The sequence below is a fragment of the Crocodylus porosus genome, unplaced genomic scaffold, assembly GCF_001723895.1.
Source record: "Crocodylus porosus isolate Cpor-Errol unplaced genomic scaffold, CroPor_comp1, whole genome shotgun sequence".
NCBI classification, from domain to species: Eukaryota; Metazoa; Chordata; order Crocodylia; family Crocodylidae; genus Crocodylus; species Crocodylus porosus.
In genome coordinates, this window is record NW_017728931.1 from 12,045,420 (window position 1) to 12,051,266 (window position 5,847).

At 51.2% G+C, this 5,847-nt stretch overlaps 1 long non-coding RNA gene across 1 annotated transcript in view; it reads right to left on the reverse strand.

Annotated features, from left to right (window-relative positions):
• Nucleotides 1-1,557: 1,557 nt before the first annotated feature.
• Nucleotides 1,558-5,847, reverse strand: part of LOC109316045 — a 16,755-nt gene continuing 12,465 nt past the window's right edge. Inside the window, exon 3 of the long non-coding RNA XR_002102644.1 lies at nucleotides 1,558-1,663. This is a non-coding gene — a long non-coding RNA (uncharacterized LOC109316045). The remainder of the gene's footprint in view (nucleotides 1,664-5,847) is intronic.

Consider the following 5,847-nt stretch of genomic DNA (forward strand, 5'->3'; position numbering starts at 1 on the left):
ATATTGGATAGGATTACTGCAGGATTTTATATAGGAAGCGAAATACATTTATATTTTATTTCTATATATTTAAAGCTTTGCAGTATACATTACAGAATTTATATAGGGACAAAGCCGTATTTCTAGTTGCTTTTATACATTTCTTATTTGCACCACACACCTACCTATGCTCTGGCAGCCACACTTTTGAATTTATATAGGGAATAAATCATATACTTGTCATTTTATTTCACATTTCTTATTTGTATCACACACCCCCCTACTACTACCACCAGTGCTCTTGCCCCCACAGTTTTGAATTTATAAAAGGGACTAAGCCATATAATTGCTGTTTCATTTCACATTTCTTATTTGCACCAGACATGGAACACACCATGAAGCATGGTGGAAAGGCAGGTAGCCACACTGGCCAGCCTTCACGGAGGGGCAGAAGAGGGGGTAGAGGGAGAGCTGTAAGTTCCCCACCACCACCAAACTGAAATACAGTCTCTTTCCTCCACCTAAAAGGGATGAGGCTGCTATAAGCAGCAAGGAGAGGGGAGCAGAGCCACTTCCACCGTCTGTGCCCGAGGCTGCATCCCCTCCACATGCACCAGCTATAACCCCCTGCCCCACCACCACCATGACAGTAAGAACAAGCACCAGCACCAGCACAGCAGCCTACTCCATCCCTATTTCACTTCCCATGCTGAGCCGTCCAGTGCCAGAGGAAGAGCTGGTGCTGGATCTAGATCTTAATGCCCTAGCAAGGGAAATTCTGGGGAAGGAGGGGGAATCATCTGAATTTGTGCTCAACACCCAAGTTTCCCCTAGAGCCAGGTCTCCTTCCCCAAAAGGCACTTCAGAGGAGGTTGATGTACAGGTGGAGGCAAGCAGCTCAGCTGAGTCCACTCCTCCTTTTGCTGTGCCTCTGCCTGCTGAGGTGGAGGAAAGTGTAGCAGCATCCACAGATGCACCTGCACCCCAGAAACGAGTGGGTAGTGTGGTCTGGGATCATTTTGACCTGGCAGATGATCCCACATATGCTATCTGTCTGCACTGCCGAACCAAAACCAGCCGGGACAAGGGAACAAAACACATGAGCACTATGGGGATGCTGATGCATCTCCACAGGCATCACTCCCTTGCCCTTGCTCCTCCTTAGCCTGGCACCAATGGGAGCATGCCCAAAGGGAAATCCCCTTCTCGCTCCAAAGTCCCCATCCCCCCAAAGCAGAGGCAGACCACCCTGGAATAGTGGGGGAAAGGCAGACAGAAAGGGGCAAGCATTCCAAAGGTGAGCACTGGGGAGATGCTTACTATTGAAGGCCAGCCATTCTCCCTAGTTGAGTGGCCAGGGTTCAGGCAGCTCATGGTACTTGTGGCCCCATCATACCAAGTGCCCACACACACCACCCTCAGTAGGATGGTGGTGCCATCCCTGTATGAGGCATGCAGAGAATACTTGAGGGAGGAGCTGTGCAAGGCAGGTCTGCAGGTGGCCTTACACTTCACCTTGGACATCTAGAGCAGCCAGGGTGGAGATCATGCCTACCTCTCCCTCACAGAGCACTGGTATGACCAGTCAGGCTGTCAATTGGCTCTCCTTCAAGCTGAGGTGATGGATGAGTCCCGCACAGCAACAGAGATAATGGGGCCCATGAACCGCTTGGTGCAAGGGTAGCTCACTAGGCAGGGCAAGCTCACCCGCAGGTTCATGATCTGTGATAATGGGGACAATGTGGTCAAGGCTGTGGCACACAAGTTCCACCTTGTTGTCAGGGATGCCTTGGAGGGGGACAGGGCTGCCAATGATGGTGCCAGCACCACCAACAAGCTAATTTTAAAATGCAGGAAGGTGGCAGGCTACTTCCACTGGAGCTTCAAGGAGGGCAAGATGCCACAGGATAAATAAAAAGAGCTGAACATCCTGCAGCACAAAATCATTTTGGATGTGGAGAATTGGTGGAACTCCACATACCTGATGCTCGAGAGGCTGGTGGAGCAACAGAAGGCCATCCATGAGATGGCCTTGCTCAGAGAGATTGGGATCAGTGGCCCTCTAAACGGAGCTGAGTGGGATACCATCTCCCAGATCTTGGTGGTCCTCAAGCCCTTCCTGGAGGCCACTGAGAGCCTCAGCACTGCTGATGCCCTCCTTAGCCAAGTGATCCCCATAGTGAGGGAACTTCAGAGCCAAATGGAGAGCTTCCAGGGGATCAATGTTCCTGGCTGTCACCAGACATGCAGGCACTGGTGAGGTGGCTGAAAGAGGGCATCAGGAAATGGCTTGATCCCTTGCAGTTCAGTACAATCCATGTGTTGCCCAAGGGTGAAGGGCACCATATGAAGAAGCTAAATGCTAAATCAGTGGATGGAGGTGCTGGTAAAGAAAGTCAGGGAGGCAGAACAGCAGGAGGCAGGGGGACATGGAACACGGGGTGTGCTAGCATGGGACAGTGGATCCATCTGCCAACCAGTCTTATCCTCCACCACAGGCGAGGCCAATATGGACTAAGAGCATGGCTTCTATAGTGGGGTCCAAGGTAACCAGACCTCACGATCAAGCAGGTAGCACTCACGCCTTGGTGGCTGCCTATCTTGCCAAGGACATGGAACCACTGCTGTGTGACACCTTGGCCTACTGAGAAAGCCACAGCCAAATGTGGCCAGATCTGGCCACAGTTACCCGTGAGCACTAGTCCTGTCCACCAACCAGTGCTCTGAGCGAGAGGGTGTTCAGCATTGCTGGGGAGGTAGTGACAGCCCAATGCACCTGCTTGGATGTTGGTTTGGTGGAGCAACTGCTGTTCCTGAAGGTGAATGTCCCACTGCTGGGGTTCCCCCCAAGCTCCAGGTACAGACAGACTGAATGCCACCCTCCTCACTTCATCCACACCTATTTCCTTTTTTCATTTTTTAAAAAATAGTTACTGCCCACTCTCAGCTGGAAGGGCCACTCACTGCATCACCAGCCAGCAAGGGAAGAACATGTCCCTGCTGAGCTCGCTCTGCTGCCGGGACAAATATGGAGGTATGAGCTGGGGCTATGGGGAAGGAGGAGGCCCCAGGTCCTGAGTATGACCACTAAAATTGCACCCTGCGAGGGTAGGGAGGCCTGGTGGAACCGCTGGCAGTGTGGCAGCCCTGTAAATGCCAGGACCAATGATCCCCTTGTGAAAGGTGGGTAAGGAGGTGCCATAACCTCCAGCTAATGCATGCATGCACACAGTCCTGGCTAGGGAAAGCCCAGAACTGTCACGTCTTTGACAGGCCTGATGCTTGCTGGTTGTAGTGCCCAGGAGTTGTGAGGCTCCTGGTGAGTTAAGCTTAATTGCCTGGGATGCCAGCTTTTGTATTGAAAAACCCTTTGCCAGGCTGAGGAAGTACCTGTAGTTGGAGTATCTCCTGGTCCTGGATGGAAGGAATGGTAAAGAAGCCAGAGGCTGGCCTGGCATGCAATGAAGGCAAGAAAGCCAGTCAGTGAAAATGGAAAGGGAGGCATCAGGGGGTGAAGGACAGGCAAGGGGGAGGGGAGGAAGGGGGATGTAGCAGCACAGGTAAAAGTGTAGAGGTATTTGGGGAGTCAGATGTCCGGCAGGTTGCAGTGTGTCAGAATTTCACTGACTACATTTAAGCTATGCATTTCTGCACTTACAAAGCTGAAGAAGTGAAGTTCATAGGCCCCGCTGTGAAAAGTGGTTTGTAAATTGTTCCCTTTCAGGATCAGGCCTGAAAGACTGGAGTCAGAGTGTTTTTTTGGTGAGGAATGTGCCCTCAGAAGTAGTCGGGTTTTGTTGTCTTTGATACATTCTGGTGTGCAGTTTGTGGGCGTACTGAAGATAGTTGGCAGGTTTTGTGTTTTGAACTGTAGGAAGTTGGCTTCAGTTGTGGTGATGAGGTTCGGTGCTTGTTTGAATGTACTAACCACTTTTCAGAGCTGGGCATATGAACTGCACTTCATCAGCCTCCTAGGTAGTAGGTTCAGAAACTCATTGACTCAATATACACAGTGGAGTTCTGGCACACTGCGGCCTGCCGGACATCTGACTTCCCAGGTACCTCTCCACTTTTACCTGTGCTGTTACATCCCCCTTCCTCCTACCCCTCCTCCGCCTGTGCTTCACCCCTTGGCACCTGCATTTCCATTTTCACTGACTGGCATTTTTGCCTGCATTGCATGCCAGGCCTGCCTCTGGCTTCTTTACTATTCCTTCCATCCAGGACCAGAAGACACATGAACTGCAGGTATTTCCTCAGCCTGACAAAAGGTTTTTCAACCTGAAAGTTGCCTGAGATACATTTCCCTAACTATTCCTTTTTTTTCATAATAAACATATAAACATAAAAACAAGATAAGCCATCATACATCATGAGTAACATATATCCAACACAACATCTTTACTTCTTGCTGTCAATTCCTTTATAACAAGAAAGCCAAACTGAACCGTCACAGAGCCTATGTTAGATGTTGCTGGTGCTACTGGTGCTGACTGCTGAGTCACCTACGTTATTTTTACTGCTGATGTTTACAGTGGTGGACTGCACCGAGGCCTCTCTGGGGCACACTGCCGTGTTGTGCACAGGCCCCAGCACCAGGAAGAGCGCACCTGAACACACACAGTGTCACCCATCCACATCATGAGTTTTGCCTGTTATTAGCCAGAGGTACAGGGCCCCAGAATGCCCCTCCTCCCCCACACCTATCTCTTTGACAGCTTGCAGGCTTTGTGGCTATAGCAGGGCCTGGCAGGGCTGCACTACTGTTTTTCCCCCCCTGTGCCCTAAGACAGACACAGCTGGCAGGCCTGCAGTAGTTTCTCCCCACTGTGCCCCAAGACAGACATTGTTGCACAAGCACCCATGTCATTGGTTTTGCCTGTGAGCAGCTAGAGGTGCAGGGCCCCAGAACCCCCCTGCACCCATCTCCTTGGCAGCTGGCAGGCTTTGTGGCCTCAGCAGGGGCTAGCAGGCCTGCAGCTTTCACCCTGCTACGCCTTAACACACACAATGTCACCCATGTCACAAGTTTTGGTTGTCTGCATCTTGAGGTGCATTTTCCCCAACACCCCTGCACCTATCTCTTTGAAACTTGGCAGGTTTTGTGGCCTCAGCAGGGGCTACCACCCCTGCAGTTTTGACCTCACTGTGGCTTAACACATACACGTGACATGAGTATTGCTTTCAACACTTTGAGGTGCAGTTTCCCTGAACTCCCTACACCTATCTCCTTGAAATTTGGCAGGCATCATGCCCTCAGAAGGGACTATCATTCCTGCAGGTTTCATCCAGATCAGGATAGAAATGACAAAGCTGTAGGCTGTTTTGGCCTTCCCATTATAGCCTATGGTCAAACTGTCAAAACAGGGTTTCATAGTTAGTAGGGTCGGAAGGGACCTCAGCAGATCATCAATTCAGAACCCCTGCTGTGGCAGGAAAGAGTACTGGGGTCAAATGACCCGAGCAAGGTGATTGTCAAGCCTTGTCTTAAAGACCCCCAGGTAGGAGCCAGCACCACTTCGCTTGGAAGTTAGTTCCAGATCCTAGCTGCTCTGACCGTGAAGTCGTGCCTCTTGATGTCTAGTTTGAATCTACCCTCTGCCAGCTTGTGATCGTTAATTCTAGTCACTCCTGGTAGTGCTCGGGGAAACAGGGACTCCCCCAATGCCTGCTGGTCCCCTCTGACTTGTTTGTAACAGGCCACTAGATCCCCCCTGAGCCTTCTCTTGTGGAGGCTGAACAGGTTCAGGTCCTGTAGCCCCTCCTCATAGGGCCTGCCCTGCTGCCCCCTGATCATGTGAGTGGCCCTCCTCTGGACCCTCTCCATGCTGTCCACATCCCTCTTGAAGTGCGGTGCCCAGAACTGGA